Below are 26,839 nucleotides of genomic sequence, written 5' to 3' on the forward strand. Positions count from 1 at the left end.
TTTAGTAGTTCTCCATCCCCTGGCTCTGTGTGTAACATTCTTTAGTAGTTCTCCATCCCCTGGCTCTGTGTGTAACATTCTTTAGTAGTTCTGCATCCCCTGGCTGTGTGTAACATTCTTTAGTAGTTCTCCATCCCCTGGCTCTGTGTGTAACATTCTTTAGTAGTTCTCCATCCCCTGGCTCTGTGTGTAACATTCTTTAGTAGTTCTCCATCCCCTGGCTCTGTGTGTAACATTCTTTAGTAGTTCTCCATCCCCTGGCTCTGTGTAACATTCTTTAGTAGTTCTCCATCCCCTGGCTGTGTGTAACATTCTTTAGTAGTTATCCATCCCCTGGCTCTGTGTGTAACATTCTTTAGTAGTTCTCCATCCCCTGGCTGTGTGTAACATTCTTTAGTAGTTCTCCATCCCCTGGCTCTGTGTAACATTCTTTAGTAGTTATCCATCCCCTGGCTCTGTGTGTAACATTCTTTAGTAGTTCTCCATCCCCTGGCTCTGTGTGTAACATTCTTTAGTAGTTCTCCATCCCCTGGCTCTGTGTGTAACATTCTTTAGTAGTTCTCCATCCCCTGGCTCTGTGTGTAACATTCTTTAGTAGTTCTCCATCCCCTGGCTGTGTGTAACATTCTTTAGTAGTTCTCCATCCCCTGGCTCTGTGTGTAACATTCTTTAGTAGTTCTCCATCCCCTGGCTCTGTGTGTAACATTCTTTAGTAGTTCTCCACCCCCTGGCTCTGTGTAACATTCTTTAGTAGTTCTCCATCCCCTGGCTCTGTGTGTAACATTCTTTAGTAGTTCTCCATCCCCTGGCTCTGTGTGTAACATTCTTTAGTAGTTCTCCATCCCCTGGCTCTGTGTGTAACATTCTTTAGTAGTTCTCCATCCCCTGGCTCTGTGTGTAACATTCTTTAGTAGTTATCCATCCCCTGGCTCTGTGTGTAACATTCTTTAGTAGTTCTCCATCCCCTGGCTCTGTGTGTAACATTCTTTAGTAGTTCTCCATCCCCTGGCTGTGTGTAACATTCTTTAGTAGTTCTCCATCCCCTGGCTGTGTGTAACATTCTTTAGTAGTTCTCCATCCCCTGGCTGTGTGTAACATTCTTTAGTAGTTCTCCATCCCCTGGCTGTGTGTAACATTCTTTAGTAGTTCTCCATCCCCTGGCTCTGTGTAACATTCTTTAGTAGTTCTCCATCCCCTGGCTCTGTGTGTAACATTCTTTAGTAGTTCTCCATCCCCTGGCTGTGTGTAACATTCTTTAGTAGTTCTCCATCCCCTGGCTGTGTGTAACATTCTTTAGTAGTTCTCCATCCCCTGGCTCTGTGTGTAACATTCTTTAGTAGTTCTCCATCCCCTGGCTGTGTGTGTGTGTGTGTGTGTGTGTGTGTGTGTGTGTGTGTGTGTGTGTGTGTGTGTGTGTGTGTGTGTGTGTGCTAGATAGGAGAAAGGAGGCAGGAATAAATTAAGGCAGCATTTCAGAGAGGGAGACAGAGAGAAACAGAAAGACAGAGGGACAGACGGACAGACAGACAGACAGACAGACAGACAGACAGACAGACAGACAGACAGACAGAGTGAGTGAGAGACAGAGGCAGAAAGAAAGAGAGACAGATCGAGGGACAGAGAGAGAGAGGGAGAGAGAGAGAGACACACAGAGAGAGGTCCAGCACGCCTCCTCTCTTCAACAGACCCAAACAGCCAATGGTCTAATCTTCTCTTACCTTAGAGGAAATGTCGATGTCCACTCACAGTGATCTTTTAGTGATTTACTCTAGTCTCATGTGGTTGTCTGACCTACCACTATTAATGATCCAGTAAAAGGTGTGGGGGGAGAGAGTTGGGGTGGCACATGTAAAAGCTTTACTGTCATTCTAACTGATTGTTACGTAATTACAAACAGTCTAAGGATGTGGCAATCTCAGTGTTAATAGCTTCTTATGTAACAAACACTATTTAAAGAAGGAGAACGACTGGAGCAGAATCATTAGTGGTTGTTCTATCTTTGTTAATATAAAAGTGAACATTTCTCTAGTAAGATTGTAATCTTTGGACAGCAATAGTTGGAAGTACCATGTAACAATGTGGAAATGCAATGTCAATACACTGCACCTATGCAACTACCATGTAAATTCATAGGGTTTCGGAACCTTAGGTAAAGTGGCAGTGTGGTTTTGAAGAGAAAGGCAGAGGGGTGAAGAGTGTACTATGGACTGTAAAGAGTTAAGCTGGAGAGATCAGAAAGCCAAAGGGGAGGTTCCCTGGTCGTCATCCTAGGCCAAAAGGGCACGTGTGTGTGGGACATTTCCGGCTGTTCATCCCTGGCCAAACAACTTTCTCTTGGCAGTGCGAGGCTGCGTAGGAGTGGCTGATAGATCAACATGTCAGGGTCAAGCAGCACAGCCCCCCCCCTAACCACACACACACACACACACACACATGCACAGGCACACACACACAGTCTTGTATAACTGACCTTGTGGGGACACTCAATTCAGTCCCATTCAAAATCCGATTTTCACTACTTCCCTTACTCCAAACCTTACCCTAAACCTTACCCTAAATCTAGCTCCTACCCCTAACACAAATTCTAACCAGAACCCTAAACCCTATAGAAATAGCATTATACCTTGTGGAGACTAACAAAATGTCCCCAGTTCTTAAAATGTTTTGTTTGTTTACTATACTTGTTGGGACTTCTGGTCTCCACAAGTATAGTGAAACATGACCACCCACCCACCCCCACACACACACTAAACCTCGCTGTGCCCTCTGCAGTAAACATTTACCCATACTAACCATCCTCCACACACTCACATAGCTCTACACCCAGAGACCACACTTGCACACTCACACCACCTAGGAACCTCACAACAACCAGGCCATTGCCATATATCAGTGTTAAAACCTGGAGTTTCATACAATATAACAGAGTTGTATTCTGGCTGTGGGATACATATTCAGATCTGCTGCCCAATACCACTGCCAAGATGGAACTCTGATGACACCCGACGTTACAGAACGACTTCTTTATCTATATACAGTTCCTATATATCAATAGACATTTATGATATCTTAAATTCCAGAATATAAGGAATCCTGCTTTCATGCAAGTCGTCAGACATTCGGCATACGATTTCTAAGCCATCCTTACTTTCACAAATACAATAACATCACTGTAATTGTGTTATTGTAATCAGCTAATCACAGAACAAAACAGCTGTAAAACTGTACAAACTCTCAACAGCTCCCCTTCACCAACACCCATCGACCTCTGAATGGCCTCATTGTGCATTCACCATCATCAACAAAATCATCTAGTTAGTTTCTCCTTCAGAAGTGCTCCATTTCCTGTTATATCAGATTACAGCCATATCACACTAAGATACTGGCCTCCTTATAAGGGTAAATATATAGGTGTTAATGCTGGGCTTAAACAGTTAATGAAACACAAACAGCTGGTGGCTTGTGTCATGTGTTGGGGAGGGAGAGTCAGAGAGGTATTTACCATGTGGCCAGAGAGAACAGCTCTCATGTATAAAAGTGGACATAGAGTTAGCGTGAAAAAAACCCAACAGATTCTCCATTTACCAAGGCCATGTTCTGTGACTTTCAACACCGCACTGTCATAAGATTCCACCTTTCCAACAAGTCAGTTGGTCAAATTTCTGCCCTGTTAGAGCTTCCCCGGTCAACTCTAAGTGCTGTTATTGTGAAGTGGAAACATCTAGCAGCAATAACGGATTGGCCGAAAAGTGGTAGGCCACACAAGCTCACTGAACGAAACCGACAAGTGCTGAAGCGCGTAGCACGTAAAAATGGTCTGTCATCGGATGCGACACTCACTACTGAGTTCCAAACTGCCTCTTGAAGCAACGTCAGCACAAGAACTGTTCGTCAGGAGCTTCATGAAATGGGTTTCCATGGCCGAGCAGCCGTGCACAAGTCTAGGATAAAAATGTGCAATGCCAAGCGTCGGCTGGTGTGGTGTAAAGCTTGCCGCCATTGGACTCTGGAGCAGTGGAAACACGTTCTCTGGAGTGATGACTCACGCCTCACCATCTGGCAGTCCAACGGACAAATCTGGGTTTGGCGGATGCCAGGAGAACGCTACCTGCCCGAATGCATAGTGCTAACTGTAAAATTTGGTAGAGGGGGAATAATGGTCTGGGGCTGTTCTTCATGGCCTCTTAGTTCCATTGAAAATAAATCTTAACGCTACAGCATACAATGACATTCTAGACGATTCTGTGCTTCCAACTTTGTGGCAACAGTTTGGGGAAAGCTCTTTCCTATTTCAGCATGACAATGCCCCCGTACACAAAGTGAGGTCCATACAGAAATGGATAGTTGAGATCAGTATGGAAGAATTTGACTGGCCTGCACAGAGCACAGAGGTTAAGAACACATACATATTCAAGGGTTTTTCTTTATTTTTTACATTGTAGAATAATAGTGAAGACATCAAAACTATGAAATAACACACATGGAATCATGTAGTAACAAGAAGTGTTAAACAAATCTAAATATATTTTATATTTGAGATTCTTCAAAGTAGCCACCCTTTGCCTTGATGACAGCTTTGCACACTTGGCATTCTCTCAACCAGCTTCACCTGGAATGCTTTTCCAACAGTCTTGAAGGAGTTCCCACATATGCTGAGCACTTGTTGGCTGCTTTTCCTTCACTCTGCGGTCCAACTCATCACAAACCATCTCAATTTGGTTGAGGTCAGCGCATTGTGGAGGCCAGGACATCTGATATAGCACTCCATCACTCTCCTTCTTGGTAAAATAGCCCTTACACAGTCTGGAGGTGTGTTGGGTCATTGTCCTGTTGAAAAACAAATGATAGTGGGACTAAGCGCAAACCAGATGGGATGGCGTATCGCTGCAGAATGCTGTGGTAGCCATACTGTTTAAGTGTGCCTTGAATTATAAATAAAGCACTGACAGTGTCACCAGCAAAGAACCCCCACACCATCACACCTCCTTCTCCATGCTTTACAGTGGGAAATACACATTCAGAGATCATCCGTTCACCAACACTGTGTCTTTCGGTTGGTACCAAAAGGACACATTTTCACCGGTCTAATGTCCATTGCTTGAGTTTCTTGGCACAATCAAGTCTCTTCTTATTATTGGTGCCCTTTAGTAGTGATTTCTTTTCAGCATTTAGACCATGACGGCCTGATTGACACAGTCTTCCCCGAACAGTTGATGTTGAGATGTGTCTGTTTCTTGAACTCTGTGAAGCATTTATTTGGGCTGCAATTTCTGAGGCTGCTAACTCGAATGAACGTATCCTCTACAGTAGAGGTAACTCTGGGTCTTCCATTCCTGTGGCAGTCCTCATGAGAGCCAGTTTCATCATAGCGCTTGATGGTTTTTGTGATTGCACAAGAAGAAACATTCAAAGTTCTTGAAATTTTCCGTATTGACTGACCCTTCATGTCTTAAATTAATGATGGACTGTAGTTTCTCTTTGCTTATTTGATCTGTTCTTGCCATAATATGGACTTGGTATTTTACCAAATAGGGATATCTTCTGTATACCACCCATACCTTACAACAACACAATTGATTGGCTCAAACGAATTAAGGAAAGAAATTCCACAAATTAACTTAAGGCACACCTCTTAATTGAAATGCATTCCAGGTGACTCCCCCCACTCACGAAGCTGGTTGAGAGAATACCAAGAGTGTGCAAAGCTGTCATCAAGTCAAAGGGTGGCTACTTTGAAGAATCTCAAATATATTTTGATTTGTGTAACACGTCTTGTTACTACATGATTCCATATGTGTTATTTCATAGTTTTGATGCCTTCACTATTATTCTACAATGTAGAATAATAGTAAAAATAAAGAAAATCCTTGAATGAGTAGGTGTTCTAAAACTTTTGACCGGTAGTGTAAGTACAGTGGTGGAAAAAGTACTCAACTGTCATACTTCAAATTCCTTAAATAAAGCCAACCAGATGGCACGATTGAATTGTTTAAAAAAAATGTACCGACTACCAAGGGCACACCAACACTCAGACATAATTTACAGACACATTATTTGTGTTTAGTAAGTCCATCAATTCAGAGGCAGCAGTAATGACAACACGTTATATTGATGTGTGTGTGAATTTGACCAGATTGCTGTTCTACTTGACCATTCCAAAAGTACTTTTGGGTGTCAGGGAAAATGGATGCGAGTAAAAAGTACATATTTTCTTTAGGAATGTAGTAGAGTAAAAGTTGTCAAAAATACAAATAGTAAAGTACAGATACGCAGAAAAACTAATTAAATTGTACTTCAAAAGTACTTTTACTTAGTAAGAGCTGTATTCTCCATCCAGGTAGGTATCTGCATGGAGCGTAGCGCTGTTGTCTCATAACAAGGCTTTGCTATGGTAACATCAGAGCAGGCTCTGACACACAGGACACAGGGTTATGGGCTGTCTCACATTCACCATTATGGAAAACTTCTGCTCATTCTCATTTCATAGCAGCATGGAACACTTATCCACTCACCAGTATCGTTTTAAACTCAAATTCCTTTTTCATGTGAAAAGTTACGATAGTTATCGAGTCCAAATGTAAATGTTTTTGCAATGTCTGTAAAAGTTTGCTGACATGTTAGGAGCTGAGATCAAGCTTTCAGTAATGATCAGTGAGTAACTCCTCTTGACAATGTTTTATTCTGATGCAGCAAACACTAGTAGTGTTTCTACAGTCCAATGGTTGAGCTACTGTTCAGTTTCACTCACCTCTCACTGACAGGCTGTCAGGACTGGAGAGAGAGGGAGGTAGACAGGGAGGGGGGAGAGAAGAAAAAACGAGAGCACAGGTGCATAAGCCCAACCACTCACCTCACTATTTAAAATTGTTCCTGACTAAAATGAGGTGGAGAGCATCTTGATCAGACTATTCACCCCCCAGCTCTTCAGGGTCCAACTAACTCTATCATTCTGCAGCTATAATAGAGGCCCTATAGACAGCAGAGAGATTTGTTGGATCTTCTGATCTGGAGGTAAATTCAGGGGAGTAGAGGGAGACAGGGGAGGAACAGGAAGAGAGGCGGAGGTAGCTGGACAGAACGAGGTACATGAGGAGGCACAGGGGGAGTTAGGGGCCCTCCTAGGCCTAAGGTGAGGGGCCGGAGTGGGGCAGAGTGGACAGACAGGACCTGTGTCTTGCCATACACTGTCCCTCACATTCCTCCTCACACAGCCTGCTCAAGTGGGCTTGCTGCTAGGGGTCTACTGGCGTGTGTTAGTACACAGCCTGCTCTATGGGGCTGCTGGGGCCAACTATAGGGCTAATTTTACTCAGGAATGGGTTTCATACACTCCTATAGCTCCTGCAGGAATCAACCTAGACTTACTAAGTAGGGCCTCCCCAAAACCAGCTCTCAAAGCCTATATTACTCACTGGGCTCTGGTTGGAGTTGAATGTACCATACTGTGCCTAGTGTGCACATATGCAACCTAAGTTATACAGTTGACTTCTGATACATGCAATGGGCTTGACAGTGTGCACTAAACTGGAGCATGCAGGGAATAGAAGTCATGGGTAGAGGATAGGGTATAGGGTTAGAGGCTGGGGATTGATATTTAACAAAGCAAGTGAATGGTTGTACTTTGGTCCACTGCATCAAACTCACCCAGAACCCCCTGTTGGCCACATGTTTGTCTTAACCTTTTTTCTTCACTTTTTTCCCTCTTCCCAGCATAGGGCGCTAGTCGATTCAGGCGCAGCTGGGAACTTTATGGATCGCGGACTCGCCCTTAAATTAGGGGTTCCGCTGGTGCCGATAGATTCTCCTTTCCCCGTGCACTCCCTAGATAGCCGGCCATTAGGGTCAGGGATGGTCAGGGAGACCACGGTCCCACTGGACATGGTGACGCAGGGGAATCATAGGGAGCGTATCAGTTTTTTAAATTATTGATTCGCCTGCGTTTCCAGTGGTGCTGGGGACTCCCTGGCTGGCCCGGCACAATCCTAAAATTTCGTGGAAACAGGGGGTTCTCCAGGGGTGGTCAGAGGAGTGTTCTGGAAGGTGTTTGGGAGTTTCCATCGGTGCTACGTCGGTGGAGAGTCCAGACCAGGGTTCCACGGTGTGCATTCCCCCCCGAGTATGCCGATTTGGCAATCGCTTTCAGTAAAGTGAAAGCGACTAAATTACCACCTTATCGACCGGGAAGGGATTGTACGATAGATCTCCAGGTAGACGCTGCGCTTCCCAAGAGTCACGTGTACCCGCTGTCCCAGGAGGAGACGTTGGCAATGGAGACATATGTCACGGAGTCGCTGGGACAGGGGTACATTCGGCCCTCCATTTCACCCGTCTCCTCGAGTTTCTTTTTTGTGAGGAAAAAGGAGGGAGGTTTGCGTCCGTGTATTGATTATAGAGGTCTAAACGCCATCACAGTGGGTTATAGTTACCCTCTACCTCTCATCGCTACGGCGGTGGAATCATTCCACGGAGCGCAGTTCTTCACAAAACTGGATCTCAGGAGCGCGTATAGTCTGGTGCGTATTCGGAAGGGAGACGAGTGGAAAACCGCATTTAGTACCACATCAGGCCACTATGAGTACCCCGTCATGCCGTATGGGTTAAAAAATGCTCCAGCCGTTTTTCAATCCTTTGTAGACGAGATTCTCAGGGACCTGTGCGGGCAGGGAGTGGTTGTTTATATCGATGACATTCTGATCTACTCGGCCACTCACACCGCGCATGTGTCTCTGGTGCGCAAGGTGCTTGGTAGACTGCTGGAGCATGACCTATACGTCAAGGCTGAGAAGTGTGTGTTCTCCAAACGAGCCTTCTCTTTTCTGGGATATCGCATTTCCACCTCGGGGGTAGTGATGGAGGGCGACCGCATTAGGGCCGTGCGTAATTGGCCGACTCCAACCACGGTAAAGGAGGTGCAGCGGTTTTTGGGTTTTGCCAACTACTACCGGAGGTTTATCCGGGGTTTTGGCCAGATAGCGGCTCCCATTACCTCACTGCTGAAGGGGGGCCCGGTGCGGTTGCAGTGGTCAGCAGAGGCGAACGGAGCGTTCAACAAGTTGAAGGCGCTGTTCACTGATGCGCCCGTGTTGGCGCATCCGGACCCCTCTCTAGCATTCATAGTGGAGGTGGACGCATCCGAGGCTGGGGTGGGTGCCGTGCTATCGCAGCGCTCGGGTACGCCACCAAAACTCCGCCCCTGCGCTTTCTTCTCAAGGAAGCTCAGCCCAGCTGAGCGTAACTATGATGTGGGGGACCGGGAGTTGCTAGCGGTGGTTAGAGCTCTGAAGGTGTGGAGACACTGGCTTGAGGGGGCTAAGCACCCTTTTCTCATCTGGACCGACCACCAGAACCTGGAGTATATTCGGGCAGCTAGGAGACTTAACCCACGTCAGGCAAGGTGGGCCATATTCTTCACCCGGTTCCGGTTTACTTTGTCTTATAGACCGGGCTCCCAGAACGTAAAGGCTGACGCACTGTCCCGCCTTTACGACACGGAGGATGGGTCCACCGAACCTGCTCCCATCCTTCCCGCCTCAAAGCTGGTAGCACCAGTGGTATGGGAGGTGGACTCGGATATCGAGCGGGCGTTACGGGCTGAACCCGCTCCTCCTCAGTGTCCAGCGGGGCGAAGGTACGTGCCGCTTGGTGTTCGGGACAAGCTGATTCGGTGGGCTCATGTCCTACCCTCCTCGGGTCACCCTGGGGTGACGAGGACAGTGGGGAGCCTTCAGGGAGGTATTGGTGGCCTACTTTGGCTAAGGACGTTAAGGGTTATGTCTCCTCCTGTTCAGTGTGCGCTCAGAGTAAGGCTCCTAGGCACCTTCCTAGAGGGAAGTTACAACCCCTCCCCGTTCCACAGCGGCCATGGTCACATCTGTCCATAGATTTCCTGACCGATCTTCCGCCGTCTCAGGGGAACACCACGGTTCTTGTGATTGTGGATCGGTTCTCTAAGTCCTGCCGTCTCCTCCCGTTGCCCGGTATCCCTACAGCCCTACAGACTGCGGAGGTGTTATTCACCCATGTCTTTCGGCACTACGGGGTGCCGGAGGACATCGTTTCTGATCGGGGCCCCCAATTCACGTCTCGGGTATGGAGAGCGTTCATGGAACGCTTGGGGGTCTCTGTCAGCCTGACCTCCGGTTATCACCCCGAGAGTAATGGGCAGGTGGAGAGAGTGAACCAGGAGGTGGGTAGGTTTCTGCGGTCGTATTGCCAGGATCGGCCAGGGGAGTGGGCACGCTACATTCCCTGGGCTGAAATGGCTCAGAACTCACTACGCCACTCCTCTACTAACGTGTCCCCTTTTCAGTGTGTGTTGGGGTACCAGCCGGTCCTGGCACCATGGCATCCGAGCAAGACCGAGGGTCCTGCGGTGGAGGAATGGGTACAGCGCTCCAAGGAGACCTGGAGGGCCGCCCAGGAATCTCTACAACAAGCGAGTGGACGGCAGAAGAGGAGTGCTGACCGCCACCGCAGTGAGGCCCCCGTGTTTGTACCGGGGGACAGGGTCTGGCTATCGACCCGAAACCTACCTCTCCGCTTGCCCTGCCGGAAGCTGGGTCCGCAGTGTGTAGGGCCCTTTAAAGTCCTGAGGAGGATAAACGAGGTGTGTTATCGATTACAACTCCCTTCCTATTATCATATTAACCCCTCGTTTCATGTGTCTCTCCTCAGGCCGGTGGTAGCTGGTCCCCTGCAGGACAGTGAGGTGCTGGAGGTCCCTCCCCTCCCTCTGGACATCGATCGGCGTACACGATCCGGGCCATTCTGGACTCAAGACGCCGGGTGAGGGGCCTGCAGTACCTCGTGGACTGGGAGGGGTACGGCCCGGAGGAGAGGTGCTGGGTACCGGTGGGGGACATCTTGGATCCATCCATGTTGAGGGATTTCCATCGCCTCCATCCGGATCGCCCTGCACCTCGTCCTCCGGGGCGACCTCGAGGCCGGTGTCGGCGCGCTGCGGGAGCCGCGCGTCAGGGGGGGGGTACTGTCACGAGTGGCGCTCGGCGGTCGTCATCACCGGCCTATTAGCTGCCACTGATTGTCTTTCCTCCCCCTCCTTGTATGTTTATTGGTAGCACCTGTTTAGGTATGATTAGTTTGTCTTTATTAGACAGCCGGCCCGCCTGGTTGTTGTGCGGGATTATTTCAGTGTAACCTTCGGCTCTGTTGTAGAGGTACGTGTTAGTGCCTGGTCGTGACTTTTCCGTTGTACATTTTCATTCCCTGTGTTTGGGGCCGTTACTATTGTGAGCACCCTGTGGTGCGTTGGTGCAATTAAAGACGCACAGCATTGCACTCTCTGTCTCCTGCGTCTGACTCCACACCCACGACACCCGCAGCATTACAGACAGGGGCAAACTAAATGCTTGATCCTATTTCTGTAATAAATCCTGAAGGGGAATTCAACCTTATGGTCCAACCTATCATATATGCATTAATAACAGATGAAGCTGGGAGTCTCAGAGCATGTCTGTCTGACAAAGTCAAACAGTCAACAGAAAACTCAGATCAAAGTCATCTTTAGAATAACAAACGAATGTCAGACAGCAAAGCCTTCTCAATGCTTTCACGGAGGCCACAAAGGAAAACAATCAGGCTTGAACCGGTCAGAGAGAAGTCAAACAAAGCACTCAAGGGCCATATCTGATACCTCGAGAGTCTGAGGTGTGGAGGTCAAATCACTGATGGGGTTATCAGAGAGAAAGAGTGAGACAGAGAGAGAGATGGAAAAAAATTGAGAGACCACTGTTCTTTTTTATAAACTCAAAACTGCCAAATAAAACACAAACGGGATCCTAAAGAATAAGTACAGATATAATAATTGTCTAAAATGGTTTAACCGTTGAAGAGAGAGAGAGAAAAAAAAAAAACTATTTTGAAAAAAATGTCAACACTACATGCACATTTTTTATGATTTTACTGTGTTATAGTTCATAAGGAAATGACTCAATTGAAGTACATTTATTAGGTCCTAATCTATGGATTTCACTTGACTAGACAGGAGCGCAGCCAATCAGAAAGAGTTTTTCCCCACAAAAAGGCTTAATTGCAGAAAGAAATACTCCTCAGTTTCATCAGCTGTCCAGGATGCTGGTCTCAGACAATCCCGCAGTTGGAAGAAGCCGGATGTGGAGGTCCTGGGCTTGCATGGTTACAGGTGGTCTGTGGTTGTAAGGCCAAATTCTCTAAAACAAATTTGGAGGCGGCTTATGGTAGAGAAATTAACACTCAATTCTCTGTCACCAGCTCTGGTGGACATTCCTGCACTCAGCATGCCAATTGCACACTCCTTCAAAACTTGAGACATCTGTGCCATTGCGTTGTGTGACAAACTGCACATTTTAGAGTGGCCTTTTATTGTCCCCAGCACAAGCTGCATGAGGTCTAAATCAGCTTCTTGGTAAATCACACCTGTCAAGTGGATGGATTATCTTGGCAAAGTAGAAATGCTCACTAACAGGGATATAAACACTTTCATGCACAACATTTGAGGGAAATAAGCTTTATGTGCATATGAAACATTTCTGGGATATTTTATTTCAGCTCATGAAATATTGAACCAACACTTTACATGTTCTGTATAGTTCTATCTGCACACAGTGCCCTGTCTTGTGCTCCCAGAGTAATACAGTGGGGCAAAAAAGTATTTAGTTAGCCACCAATTGTGCAAGTTCTCCCACTTAAAAATATGAGAGAGGCCTGTAATTTTCATCATAGGTACACTTCAACTATGACAGACAAAATGAGAAAAAAAATCTAGAAAATAACATTGTAGGATTTTTTATGAATTTATTTGCAAATTATGGTGGAAAATAAGTATTAAAAGTGGGAGAACTTGCACAATTGGTGGCTGACTAAATACTTTTTTGCCCCACTGTACATTATGTAACTGTCAAAAGGAAAGACTCATAAACTAAAGTTTTCCTTGTATATTTTTCTACCATAGAAGAGTCTGCTCTCCCTGTATAAAATATGGACGTATTCCCCTTCAATGGACTCTTTGTTGAAGTGACACATCTGGATAATTAAAGGGAGGTGAGACGTGGCAGTGTGTGTGTGGACTGTGTGTGTGTAGGCTGGTGGATTATTCCTACTGATGAATAGGCTGTCTGACTGACCCTCACACACACACACACACACACACACACACACACACACACACACACACACACACACACACACACACACACACACACACACACACACACACACACACACACACACACACACACACACACACACAGCTGGTCAAAGCACTGCATGAGTATTCCTGTTAATTTTAAAAAATTTAGACCAATCATGGGAATTAGCAGTAGAATACACAATGGTACAATTTGATAAGTTGTTTAAGGTTTGGACATTACAATGTGTGTAAAACAAAAATGGCTGTGAAACACCACAGGAACCCTCAATCCCACATCCCCATACAGTTTAACCTCCCATCCACCTCTTCCCAGCTTCACCTCATCCCACCTGCCAGGAAAACAGTGAGACCTCTCCTAGAGAGCGAGCAGGCCTTTCTAATCGACCTGGCCGGGGTATCCTGGAAGGATATTGATCTCATCCCGTCAGTAGAGGATGCCTGGATATTTTTTTTAAATGCCTTCCTAACCATCTTAAATAAACATGCCCCATTCAAGAAATTTAGAACCAGGAATAGATATAGCCCTTGGTTCTCCCCAGACCTGACTGCCCTTAACCAACACAAAAACATCCTATGGCGTTCTGCATTAGCATCGAACAGCCCCCGTGATATGCAGCTGTTCAGGGAAGCTAGAAACCATTATACACAGGCAGTTAGAAAAGCCAAGGCTAGCTTTTTCAAGCAGAAATTTGCTTCCTGCAACACTAACTCAAAAAAGTTCTGGGACACTGTAAAGTCCATGGAGAATAAGAACACCTCCTCCCAGCTGCCCACTGCACTGAAGATAGGAAACACTGTCACCACTGATAAATCCACCATAATTGAGAATTTCAATAAGCATTTTTCACGGCTGGCCATGCTTTCCACCTGGCTACTCCTACCCCGGTCAACAGCACTGCACCCCCAACAGCAACTCGCCCAAGCCTTCCCCATTTCTCCTTCTCCCAAATCCGTTCAGCTGATGTTCTGAAAGAGCTGCAAAATCTGGACCCCTACAAATCAGCCGGGCTAGACAATCTGGACCCTTTCTTTCGAAAATTATCTGCCGAAATTGTTGCCACCCCTATTACTAGCCTGTTCAACCTCTCTTTCGTGTCGTCTGAGATTCCCAAAGATTGGAAAGCAGCTGCGGTCCTCCCCCTCTTCAAAGGGGGGGACACTCTTGACCCAAACTGCTACAGACCTATATCTATCCTACCATGCCTTTCTAAGGTCTTCGAAAGCCAAGTCAACAAACAGATTACCGACCATTTCGAATCTCACCATACCTTCTCTGCTATGCAATCTGGTTTCAGAGCTGATCATGGGTGCACCTCAGCCACGCTCAAGGTCCTAAACGATATCTTAACCGCCATCGATAAGAAACATTACTGTGCAGCCTTATTCATTGATCTGGCTAAGGCTTTCGACTCTGTCAATCACCACATCCTCATCGGCAGACTCGACAGCCTTGGTTTCTCAAATGATCGCCTCGCCTGCTTCACCAACTACTTCTCTGATAGAGTTCAGTGTGTCAAATCGGAGGGTCTGCTGTCCGGACCTCTGGCAGTCTCTATGGGGGTGCCACAGGGTTCAATTCTTGGACTGACTCTCTTCTCTGTATACATCAATGAGGTCGCTCTTGCTGCTGGTGAGTCTCTGATCCACCTCTACGCAGACGACACCATTCTGTATACTTCTGGCCCTTCTTTGGACACTGTGTTAACAACCCTCCAGGCAAGCTTCAATGCCATACAACTCTCCTTCCGTGGCCTCCAATTGCTCTTAAATACAAGTAAAACTAAATGCATGCTCTTCAACCGATCGCTACCTGCACCTACCCGCCTGTCCAACATCACTACTCTGGACGGCTCTGCCTTAGAATACGTGGACAACTACAAATACTTAGGTGTCTGGTTAGACTGTAAACTCTCCTTCCAGACCCATATCAAACATCTCCAATCCAAAGTTAAATCTAGAATCCAATTTGTAAGTCGCTCTGGATAAGAGCGTCTGCTAAATGACTTAAATGTAAATGTAAATGTAGAATTGGCTTCCTATTTCGCAACAAAGCATCCTTCACTCATGCTGCCAAACATACCCTTGTAAAACTGACCATCCTACCGATCCTCGACTTTGGCGATGTCATTTACAAAATAGCCTCCAATACCCTACTCAACAAATTGGATGCAGTCTATCACAGTGCAATCCGTTTTGTCACCAAAGCCCCATATACTACCCACCATTGCGACCTGTACGCTCTCGTTGGCTGGCCCTCGCTTCATACTCGTGGCCAAACCCACTGGCTCCATGTCATCTACAAGACCCTGCTAGGTAAAGTCCCCCCTTATCTCAGCTTGCTGGTCACCATAGCATCTCCCACCTGTAGCACACGCTCCAGCAGGTATATCTCTCTAGTCACCCCCAAAACCAATTCTTTCTTTGGCCGCCTCTCCTTCCAGTTCTCTGCTGCCAATGACTGGAACGAACTACAAAAATCTCTGAAACTGGAAACACTTATCTCCCTCACTAGCTTTAAGCACCAACTGTCAGAGCAGCTCACAGATTACTGCACCTGTACATAGCCCACCTATAATTTAGCCCAAACAACTACCTCTTTCCCAACTGTATTTAATTAATTAATTTATTTTGCTCCTTTGCACCCCATTATTTGTTCTACTTTTGCACCATGGCCTTTTTTGCCTTTACCTCCCTTCTCACCTCATTTGCTCACATTGTATATAGACTTGTTTATACTGTATTATTGACTGTATGTTTGTTTTACTCCATGTGTAACTCTGTGTCGTTGTATCTGTCGAACTGCTTTGCTTTATCTTGGCCAGGTCGCAATTGTAAATGAGAACTTGTTCTCAACTTGCCTACCTGGTTAAATAAAGGTGAAATAAAATAAATAAATAAAATATATCCCACCAGTCCCAACCACTCCCCAGTACTGGAAGTCCTCAGCCTCCCCCAGCCACCCCCTTTGCCCACCATCATCAGGTCCCCCCCCCCTCCCCCCAGACCTAACCCCCCCTCCCTCCAGAACCCACCAGTCAGAAATATTAACTTATCTCACAGGTTCACATCCCCACAAGACCTCCAGGCCCAGGCCCTACACCCAAACAAGGGCAGATCCACCTCTGGCCCCGACACAGTCAGAAATATTAACTTATCTCACAGGTTCACAGTGGTAAAACCTATGGGAGAGAAATATTACTGTGCTTCAAGGCTTTCATGAATGTTTTTACTTTTCATGAATGTTTTATTTTGAAGATTGGATCAGAAATGTTCTCACTATCATCATGCTCTGTTACTCCCTCTTGCTTTTATTTAACTCCAAATGTATGTTCATGTAAAGTGAAGTTAGTGGGTTGAAGTTGTACAGAGCAGCAACTTAGTATGCTGTTCCTAAATACGAAGACCAGAACGCTGCTTCTGGTGCTGGGAAAAATAACGTTCTGCAAAACTATTGGTTCCCCCCAGGCTCAGAACAGGAAGTGGCCAAGGACAGATACTCCCGTCAGAAAACCACAGACTGGGCTTTGTGCGGCTGGAATTGGGAAATGGTTATTCAGCTACAGATATCATGAACTGGCTGCACTGGACAGAAACATTTATGTTGACTGTGTGGAGACAGACACATATCAAGACATGAGCACTGTCAGTGAACTGAAACGGTCTGTGAACTGAAACGGTCTGCTACTACTGATCAAACCATGCACACTGTATTTAGTACAAGGTGGGACTGAAAAGAGAGGGGATGTGGGTTTTATGCTGATTGCACAGGGGTTTTGGATGTGCAGAAACAAATCATCTTCTCCTGGAAAGACTTCCTCTCCTTCCCTTGTCCTCTCACGGTCATACAGAGGGCTGATGGTCCTTGCACCATGGGAGAACCGGTAGAGTCAACACACAGAGGTGCCCTGCTCTGGTCCCCTCCTCTGCTCGCCTGCCTTGGTCCCCTGGCCCTCTGACCTGGCCCTCTGACCTGGCCATGAGCAAGAGGAGTAGTGGAGAGAGGAGAAGGGTAGAGAGAACGACTGGAGAGAGGAGAGTGGCTGTGGAACAAGCCCAGGCTCAGAGTAAAAGTGAACTGCGATGTGAATAACATTTGCGCCAGACTTTTCATGGGGTGATCAGCTCAATAACGGCAAAGGACGACAGCAAAATGGAAGCAAAGTGAAAAATGTTTATGCAACTAAGATCATTTGATGGTGTAGGAACAACTGTTGAATATACTTGTAAGTCTATGCACAGTATTCTGTGCATGGAGGAGAGCTTAATGACAGTAAAGGAAGAGGAATGGAGAGGTTTGATTTACTGTGGAACCAACTGGGCTCTACAGCACAACCTGAGACCATTGAGTAAAGTCTGCAATGTGTGTAATTCTGTCTCTGCGTGTGTGTGTATGTGTGTGTGTGCGTGCGTGCATACTTGCCTGTGTGTGTAGGGTCTGCCTTCCCTCAGCCCGACTGTGTAGTGCGCCAGGCAGGGTAGTTATCTTTTATAGTGGCCAATTACAGTGAAGTAAAGCTGTACAGACCAATGATAGCAGCATGAAATCACCAGTCAGCCTTGATTAAAGGGGCATCCCTACAACTTAAACACACTACCTGTCACTATACACAGCCTGCTTTGAAACACAGTCAACCACTAGGATGTGAGGTCCTGAATGTGCCTAGTTACACATGAACGAGGAGAAGGCTGAATTAATAAATACAGAATAATATAAACTGTGACCCCTTATTGTTTCTCCTTCCGCACCCCCCTCTTCCTCTTGTATTCAGGTTGTGTAAACCAATTTTTTTGATACAGAATCTAACCTTTCCTAACCTATCATATGATGTTGCTTCAGGAAGTGTCATGATTGTGCATATCGGAGCTGAGATCTTTACCTCTTTCCCTGTACATTAATATACCATAGAGCTTGACTGAAAGATATCTGCCTCTGAAACAGACTGAAAGACAGAGAAGAGAAAAAGCAGAGAGATTATCTGAAAGCTATAATTTGCTCCCAACTTCAGTCAGTGTTGAGATCTGGTAGTGATTAATGGGCTAAGAGGGTGACACCCACACACACACATGACCGGGGACAAACTCCCTGCTCTCCAGGATACCTACAGCACCCGATGTCACAGGAAGGCCAAAAATATCATCAAGGACAACAACCACCCGAGCCAATGCCTGTTCACACCGCTATCATCCAGGAGGCGAGGTCAGTACAGGTGCATTAAAGCTGGGAAAGAGACACTGAAAATCAGCTTCTATCTCAAGGCCATCAAACTGTTAAAAAGCCATCACTAGCCGGCTTCCCCCAAGTTACGTAACCCTGCACCTTAGAGGCTGCTGACCTATATAAATAGACTTGAAATCACTGGCCAGTTTAATAAAATGGAACACTAGTCACTTCAATAATGTTTACATATATTGCAGTACCCATCTCATATGTATATACTGTATCCTATACTATTCTACTGTATCTTATTCTATGCCACTGACATTGCATGTCCATATATTTTTATATTCTTAATTCCATTCCTTTACTAGATTTGTGTGTAATTGTTATTTTTTACTTGTTAGATATTACTGCACTGTCGGAGCATTATGCTACAACCGCAATAACATCTGCTAAACATGTGTATGTGACCAATAAAATGTGATTTGACACACACACGCAGGCCACACAAGCACACACATGCGTGTACACTGCACACACGCACATGCAAAAATACAATTATATCCACAAACTATTCTTCTCTGGAAAACATAAAAATCTAAACATTTGATTCATTCAAGGGTATGAAAGTACAAGCTATGGCTGGTAAGAGCAATGCAACCTGGGCAGACAGGCGGGGCAAATGAACAGAAAGTAAAACAATGCAGAGAGCATTTTATTGGCCATGCGTTCATTAGCTGGAGCTGTGTATGTGTGTGTATGCAGCCATACGCTAGACAAGCTACCATGACCAGCCACATCAGCTTCTGATTACAGCCTCTCTAGTTTCCCCTTAAGCCCATAACATAACATGCCATAGCAGAGATTTCATTTGGATGGGAATGCATGAAATCCTAATCAAATGTAGTTGTTTTTTAAAATCCAAAACCAGAGCCAGGTGTAGGCATATAAAAAATAGGCTGTAAAGTTTCAGACTGTGACACAAGCGTGCCACACATGCACGCCACGCACACGAGAGGTGGGAGGGAGAGGAAACACTGGAGAGCACAAGACTCCATTATGTGCATTTATGTGTAATGCTAATGTGTGACACATGGCAGGGAGGGGAGAAGGGAAGATTATATACAATGATGGCTGGTCCTGTGCTACCTAGGATGAAGTCCAAATCAACAACACAATTGTAGGGTTCTGTGTGACACACACTCAAACACTATACACTCTCAATTGGTGTCACTCCCAGCCCTGATACTAGTGACCCTCTCCCTGACTGTATGGCTGGTAAGACTATCTGGACTGTATTCAGCGTTAATGATACCCAGCTGGGCTTAACGAGACCTGAGAGAGAGAGCGAGAGACTGAGGGGAAGCGTCAGAGAGGAAAAGAGAGAAAGTAGAGAGAGAAAGACAAAGCAAGAAAGAGAGAAAGAGAGAGAGGGAGAGGAGAAAAAGGAGAGAGGTTTTAAACTGAACAGTATTGGATGGAGTTTTTAGAGTTAAATGAAGCCCTGTGGAAACTCAACGGTCAGGTCCAAGAAGTTATTTTCCATTTCCCCCCTTAACAGCAGCAGTCAGTCTGCTGGACCATGGTGCTTAAATCCTCTCAGAGCCCCAGACCCACTCTCACTCTGCCTTTCCCCATCCATCTCAATTCTTTACTACTCAACAAAATCTGTTCATGTCAATATTACCACTTAAAGTACAACTTCTGCTGCTTCAATAAATTACCCAACTACTGCTGCTTCAATAATTTACCCAACTACTGCTTGCTTCAATAAATTACCCAACTACTGCTGCTTCAATAAATTACACAACTACTGCTGCTTCAATAAATTACCCAACTAATGCTGCTTCAATAAATTACCCAACTACTGCTGCTTCAATAAATTACACAACTACTGCTGCTTCAATAAATTACCCAACTACTGCTGCTTCAATAAATTACCCAACTACTGCTGCTTCAATAAATTACACAACTACTGCTGCTTCAATAAATTACACAACTACTGCTGCTTCAATAAATTACCCAACTACTGCTGCTTCAATAAATTACCCAACTACTGCTGCTTCAATAAATTACACAACTACTGCTGCTTCAATAAATTACACAACTACTGCTGCTTCAATAAATTACACAACTACTGCTGCTTCAATAAATTACACAACTACTGCTGCTTCAATAAATTACCCAACTACTGCTGCTTCAATAAATTACACAACTACTGCTGCTTCAATAAATTACACAACTACTGCTGCTTCAATAAATTACCCAACTACTGCTGCTTCAATAAATTACACAACTACTGCTTGCAAATGTAACACTACTACTGCTACTACAAATATCTCCATGGTCACACTTTATTTGAATCGTCCCATACAGATGGTCATACTATACAAACAAACTATCCATTGATAAGCAACTGGTTTAGAATTAGGGTTAACGTAAAGATTAAGTTTAAGGTTAGGATAAGGGTTCATGTTAGGGCTATAGGGTTAGTGGAGTTAGTTGAAATGTTGTTGACAGTTATTGAACGTCTACTGAACATCTACAAACATCTCCTTGGGACTATCCAAATAATGTGTTACTGCTCCACTTCTACTTCTAAAAACACCACCATAAGTACTGTTCTATTTCTACGCTATGTCTGAGTGGTTTCAAGCTGTCAAGACATTTCTCCCAAGACACTCCACTCAGAGACAGTTTGGATCATTATGTTTCCTTGAATATCGTGAGAGAGTGATAGAGAGAGAGAGAGAGAGAGAGTGAGAGAGTGATGGAGAGAGAGAGAGAGAGAGAGAGAGAGAGAGAGAGAGAGAGAGAGAGAGAGGGAGTGAGTGAGAGAGTGAGAGAGAGCGAGCTGAGATATTTCTCTCTAACGTTTTCCTGTTGTTTTCAGGTTCTTGCCAATCCATCCATCTGTGTGAGGCGTTAAGAGACCAGCTCCGTCTCATCGGTCTTCCCTCTGTTTTTCTCTTTCCTCTCTCCATCCACTCAAGGCATATTCCCACTCAGAGCAAAGTCATTATGTTTTATTCATCTCTTTCTTCACTATGTTCTCATCATGTGGACCTCAAAACTGAACCAGCAAGAGACAAACAACTTCAGCCTAGTTTGCTAAGCATTGATCACGAACCAGTTTAGACGTTTGGGTGGTTGTGATATTCATGTACACTGGTACTTAGAGTAGGACAAGACTGAGTGTGACTGTGCATACTAACCAGTAGTTCACCCTGTCTTTAAATATAACACTTTATTCGTATAGTCCATCTGTAAACGCTCTACAGACTATCAGTAACATTTTAACCAACTATCGCTGGGCCAACTGTGCGCCGCCCCATGGGCCTCCAGGTTGCGGCCAGTTGTGACAGAGCCTGGACTTGAACCCAGAATCTCTAGTAGACCTCCGCGCCACTCGGGAGGCCCTATGCTGGACAATTTGTATCCCCATAATGCAACACACTTTGAAAAGGCGGTGACCACTGACTTGACAAAAGTGATCCGCTCGAACTCACTCAAGGCGACACTCAACTCCTCCTCCACATTTACTGGATTGGTTGAATAGTGCAGAAGAGAACCTCCCAGACATTTTTTTCCTAATTATTTGTAAGACCAGTATGTAGGGGATCTATACTGAACAGAAATATAAACTCCCCAGTGGGTTGGCCTGGCTCACAAGTGAGTGGGCCTATTCCCTCCCAGACACCCCCCCCCCATGACCTATTCCCTCCCAGGCCCCCCATGTCCTATTCCCTCCCAGGCCCCCCATGACCTATTCCCTCCCAGGCCCCCCATAGCCTATTCCCCCAGGCCCCCCATGACCTATTCCCTCCCAGGCCCCCATGACCTATTCCTCCCAGGCCCCCCATGACCTATTCCCTCCCAGGCTCCCCCATGACCTATTCCCTCCCAGGCCCCCCATGACCTATTCCCTCCCAGGCCCCCCATGACCTATTCCCTCCCAGGCTCCCCCATGACCTATTCCCCCCAGGCTCCCCCATGACCTATTCCCCCAGGTTCCCTCATGACCTATTCCCTCCCAGGCTCCCCCATGACCTATTCCCTCCCAGGCCCCCCATGGCCTATTCCCTCCCAGGCCCCCATAGCCTATTCCCTCCCAGGCTCCCCCATGACCTATTCCCTCCCAGGCCCCCCATGACCTATTCCCTCCCAGGCCCCCCATGACCTATTCCCTCCCAGGCCCACCCACATGCGAAATCCATAGATTAGGGCCTAATGAATTTATTTAAAATGACTGTTTTCCTTCTATGAACTGTAACTCAGTCAAATCTTTGAAATTGTGGCATGTTGCATTTATATTTATATTTATGCTCAGTATAGTTTAAGTTGTTTCTTTTACCCCTGCTAGGTTAGTTTACCTATACCCTAACCCTAGTTTACCTATACCCTAACCCTAGTTTACCGATACCCTAACCCTAGTTTACCTATACCCTAGCCCTAGTTTACCTATACCGTAGCCCTAGTTTACCGATACCCTAACCCTAGTTTACCGATACCCTAACCCTAGTTTACCTATACCCTAGCCCTAGTTTACCTATACCCTAGCCCTAACCCTAGTTTACCTATACCCTAATTCAAAGGGTGTTTTCACACATGGTCCCTTTCGGCCAATTTTAGTGAACTACGTGTGGTTTGCTTAATTTTTTTGTGCAGTGTGAACACTCAAAAGGAACTCCGGACTAGAGGTCGACCGATTAATCGGAATGGCCGATTAATTAGGGCCGATTTCAAGCTTTCATAACAATCGGCATTTTTGGACTCCGATTACATGGCCGATTACATTTCACTCCACGAGGAGACTGCGTGGCAGGCTAACTACCTGTTATGCGAGTGCAACAAGGAGCCAAGGTAAGGTGCTAGCTAGCATTAAACTTATCTTATAAAAAACAATCAATATTAACATAATCACTAGTTAACTACCCATGGCTGATGATATTACTAGTTTATCTAGCTTGTCCTGAGTTGCATATAATGAATGCGGTGCCTGTTCATTTATCATTGAATCATAGCCTACTTCGCCAAACAGGTGATTTAACAAGTGCATTCACGAAAAAAGCACTGTTGTTGCACATATGTGTACCTAATCATAAACATCAATGCCTTTCTTAAAATCCTTACACAAGTATATATTTTTAAACCTGCATATTTTGTTAATATTGCCTGCTAACATGAATTTCTTTTAACTAGGAAAATTGTGTCAATTTTCTTGCATTCTGTGTAAGCAGAGTCAGGATATATGCAGCAGTCTGAGCCTCCTAGCTCGTTGCGAACTGTGTGAAGACCATTTCTTCCTAACAAAGACCGTAATTAATTTTCCAGAATTGTACATAATTATGACATAACATTGAAGGTTGTGCAATGTGACAGCAATATTTAGATTGATGGATGCCACCTGTTAGATAAAATACAGAACGGTTCCGTATTTCACTGAAAGAATAAACGTTTTGTTTTCAAAATTATAGTTTCCGGATTTGACCATATTAATGACCTAAGGCTTGTATTTCTGTGTGTTATTATATTATAATTAAGTCTATGATTTGATATTTGATAGAGCAGTCTGACTGAGCGGTGGTAGGCAGCAGCAGGCTCGTAAGCATTCATTCAAACAGCACTTTCGTGCATTTGCCAGCAGCTCTTCGCTGTGCTTCAAGCATTGCGCTGTTTATGACTTAAAGCCTATCAACTCCCGAGATTAGGCTGGCAATATTAAAGTACCTATTAGAACATCCAATGCCCATGTGAATAACCCCTATGATGTAACTGGAATGAGATAGATGTTCTTCTTCTTTGTTTTTGTTTTATTATTTCACTGCCATACTGTGTTTGATCTTGTCTAGCCATCTTGTCTCAAGAGGACCACAATGGAAAAAAGTCCCAGACTATGTGTGTTATCCTTGATGATTTTATTAATGTGCATGTATGGCTTTTACATTTTATGTGTGCTTGTTTTTTTTAAATGGTCAAATTAATAAACTAAACTAAAAGGTATATGAAATACAAATGGTATAGAGAGAAATAGTCCTATAATAACTACAACCTAAAACTTCTTACCTGGGAATATTGAAGACTCAAGTTAAAAGGAACCACCAGCTTTCATATGTTCTCATTTTGAGTACATTTTTTACATTTATTTTTTAAAGAGGACTGAGATCAGTTATTTTAAAGAGGAAAATATGTGAAAACACCCTTTAAGCCTAACCCTAACTTTAGCAAGCAGTTTGTTATCAACAGATAGTTTGTTGATAGTATGACCATCTGTAGAGCACCTACAGATGAACTTTCCAGACTATCCAAATAAAATGTGACCCACAATAATACATGGAATACTTTTTCTCTGGAATATCCAAACTATCCAAATAATGTTTGACCCATAGGAGTACATCAAAATGGTACACTATGGAATATGCTGCCAGCGAGGGGTCTGATCTGTATGGGCTCAGTCAGACATGGACCTACGGCAGGCAGGCAAGTCCATGTAAGCACTGGGTGCCTCTGCTGTGTTTTGAAAGGAGTTGAAATTACACCCTGACCCTGCTGGTTCAGTAGTGTGTCATTACATCTCTACCTCTGTATCTGGACAGACTCTGAGGCCCCAGGGGGAAGGAGGGAGAGAGGGAGGCAGGGATAGAGAGATAAAGAGAGCGAGGGAGGAGTTGCTAATTGAAATTATATGTCTATTCCTCTGATAATTTAAGGCACATGTTGAGAGCTGGAAGAGAGATGTCAAGACTGGCTATTACCATCATTGAGGTCATGAACCTGGCTCAACACACACTCTCAAATACCCACTCACACCCTGCCAGGAATGGCCAAGGGGTCACACCACATACCTCACCACCTTGACCTCCTCAGAACAACTGTCCTTTATGACACTGTGGTCATCTACACTAACCTGGTTCAGATGGCTCAGCCCGGCTGGAGCAAGGTGTCGGCAACAACAGACTAGTGACTATTAGATCCTGTATGAGTCATGACTATGTATATATTGATATTTATTTGGGATAAAACTGCCTGCTAAGTGATTGTGTTACGTCCCCACATCAAAATGGTTGAATTTAGCCTCTGTTTGGATTGGATCTGTCACCCAAAAACCACCTACGTAATACCTATATCCTGCCTGCATGACACAAGAGGACAAGGATAGACACACAAAGATGCATGGTATGTATGATAATACCAAGCCAAAATAACGTATCAGGGCCAGGAACTCAAGTGGTCTACAGTTGCTCAACTTTTCCATAACACAGTAAACAAATGTCCAGAAAAACAAAGCACAACAAATTCTCTCTGGGGTTTGAACTCGATGCACGAAAGTGAAAAAGCCTCAAGCTATTTCTGCATTAGTTCCACTGCTGCTTCTCCAGACAATAAAACAAGACTTACAATATCCCTCTATCAATGCGGAAACACAACATATTTTTTGCAGTCAACATTTTTAAAGAGATGTCGTTTTAAATCAACTAGACACAGTTAATACAGTATGGATGTAAATGGCCTGTGTATAGCAGCTGGATTGCAGCGGTGCTTTACACAGTGAAGTGTGGATCTGAGATAGGCTGCATCTCATCTCTCTGCTATCCTCTATTCTAGTCTGCCATGTAAACAGTAGCTCTCTCTCACTCAAGAAAAACCGGGATACTGGGTTCATAACTAGACTATAAACACGCTGAGACACCTAGAGGTACTGACACAATTCTAAGAAAGCAAACGTATCACTATAGCTTCCAGTGGAACCCTTCACCCTTGAAACACATTTTTAAAAAATATATTTTTGAGAAAAAGTTTGAAACGTACTTTTAAAGAGTTTTGTCCTTTCAAACCATTTGTTCAGAGGAAGCGGTGGAATATTCCAGTGAGTGTCCGTGTCCCCAGTTCTGTCAGAATCCAAGCCTTTTCGATCTTTTCTTCCTCGCTCCGCTCAGTTCCCTCTCATACTCACCGGGCTGATGCAAGACACCCTTGAAAACAAAAAAAAACGGAGCTTGGAGCGGAGGCAGAGAAAGAGGGGGAATCACATTCTGAGAATTCTTGGGGGCATGCCAAAGTCCCAGAATTTCACATGCTACAAATAAAAATGCTTTTTTTCTCCTGAAGGATAAAGTTAATTTGATAGCCTGAGGGAGCGATGAAACCACTTTAATTCACGGCAGCAATAATTAATTAAGCAAAAAAACGTAAATTCAACGTTGCATATTCTTGTTGTGTGGAAGAAATGACATTTGATACTGTTGACAAATACAGTGCCTTCAGAAATGGTTCATACCCCTTGAATAATTCCACATTTTGTTGTGTTAAAGCCTGAATTCAAAATGTCTTAAATATGTTCTCACCCATCTACACACAATACCTCATAATGACAAGGTGAAAACATGTTTTTGGAAATGTTTGCACATTTTTTTGAAAATTAAATACAGAAATATCTCGTTTACGTAAGTATTCACACCCCTGGGTCAATACTTTGTTGAAGGACCTTTGGCAGCAATTAGAGCTGTGAGTCTTTCTGGGATTTTCTCTATGAG

The 26,839-nt window shown here is 44.9% G+C and overlaps 1 protein-coding gene across 3 annotated transcripts in view; it reads right to left on the bottom strand.

Moving 5' to 3' along the window:
* LOC115108550 (discoidin domain-containing receptor 2-like) overlaps positions 1-26,267 on the bottom strand; it is a 59,101-nt gene extending 32,834 nt beyond the window's left edge. For all 3 annotated transcript variants that reach the window (XM_029633037.2, XM_029633038.2, XM_029633036.2), the window contains exon 1: positions 26,115-26,267. The gene's annotated coding sequence lies outside the window, so the exon portion shown is untranslated. The remainder of the gene's footprint in view (positions 1-26,114) is intronic.
* Positions 26,268-26,839: the final 572 nt, after the last annotated feature.

Source organism: Oncorhynchus nerka, linkage group LG24 (genome assembly GCF_034236695.1).
Source record: "Oncorhynchus nerka isolate Pitt River linkage group LG24, Oner_Uvic_2.0, whole genome shotgun sequence".
NCBI classification, from domain to species: domain Eukaryota; kingdom Metazoa; phylum Chordata; class Actinopteri; order Salmoniformes; family Salmonidae; genus Oncorhynchus; species Oncorhynchus nerka.